This window comes from Octopus bimaculoides, chromosome 26 (assembly GCF_001194135.2).
Source record: "Octopus bimaculoides isolate UCB-OBI-ISO-001 chromosome 26, ASM119413v2, whole genome shotgun sequence".
In the NCBI taxonomy this organism is placed as follows: domain Eukaryota; kingdom Metazoa; phylum Mollusca; class Cephalopoda; order Octopoda; family Octopodidae; genus Octopus; species Octopus bimaculoides.
Genome location: NC_069006.1, coordinates 23,097,951 through 23,099,455, shown reverse-complemented (window position 1 = coordinate 23,099,455; position 1,505 = coordinate 23,097,951).

The following is a 1,505-nucleotide window of genomic DNA, read 5'->3' as shown; positions in this document are numbered from 1 at the left end:
ATTTAGCTGCATTCATAATATTATTTCGTTTTTTCCTTGATTTTGTTCATTCCGATCCAGTTGAAAGAAATTATTACAAAGAAAGAAAAAAAATGAATTAACAATAAAAAAAAAAGTTCATATTCATATTTGCTTTTCAGGAAGCTGTTATGGGAACGCTTTCCTTTGGCTTGGTTTCTCCCAGTCTTTTCTGTCATCATTCAGAGAATTAATGACAAAATTATATATATATATATATATATATATGAAATATTCTTTTCTTCCTTCTCTAAATTTCAGTCAATTTAACAAAAGCCGATTGAGAAATTAGTTATTTTTCCTCCAGTTTTAGCACATTTTCTTTCGTTTAGATTCTATTATAAATATTTTTATAAATGTATAAAATTTAACAAAATTAAAATGCAAACTTGAAATATACTTAGATAGAAATGTATTTATAAATTCATTTAAAATAGTTTATTTCAGTAGATAGCCTTAAAATTTGTTAATTGACAAAAAGGTCTCATCTATTTTCATCTATGCACTATTTCAATGTTAATCTTACTAAAAAGATTGCAAAGGTGAGGAAAACAGGAGGCAGGGAAAGAAGAATGAACCATTTTAATCAAGGCTTTTAAGGACGGTTATCAAATGGAGTAAAAGATTAAAAAATTCACAGACTGAGTAAATTTTATAAGAGCTTTTACTTCTCTGATGTCCATATTGGCAGTGTTTTTAGCAATGATGTATGATGGGAGAAAGAGAGAGAAATTGAAAACAAGGGAGCAAGAAATTAAAAAAAAAACAGCATCATTAATTATTATTATTATTATCATTATTAATCTTGTTATTTTTTTCCAAAAGATTTCTTATTTTTCTAATGCTCTCACTGCACAATGGAAGAGGAAATCTGTGTCCACAAATTCATTGGGTTTTACCTACATGACATACCATAGTATTAGTGTGTGTATATGCACACACACACACACACACACACAAACACATGTATGATGACATCCTGATTTCATACTTGTCTGTATTTTTAAAATCCTTTTTTGTGACTCTATTATATGTCAGTTTGATTATATTTAATTATTGTTGTCATTATTATTATTATTATTGTCTCCTTCCTCTTTGATGGGATGTTATACAGGAGGTTACTGAACTTAGAAATAAATTAATTTCTTAGATAGCAACTTAATTGTCAAGCATGTATATATGTGTGTGTGTATATATATATATATATATATATATACATATATTATAAATTAACTACCAACAAAAATAATTGGTAAGCTAACTCAAAAAATCATCACCAAAATTTTTTCACCATGAACGGTTTGTATTTTTAAACCGAATGTAGTTTTTTCTGATGTTATATTTATTCCTGAAGATGTGTAAAGAAATTTTGATTTATTAAGTCCCTTAATGAATTCTTTATACTGAAATATATATTGAAGAAGCTAAATATGTTCATTTGAATATATACGTTTTTGCGTCGTAACTCCTTTATTATTATTATTTAT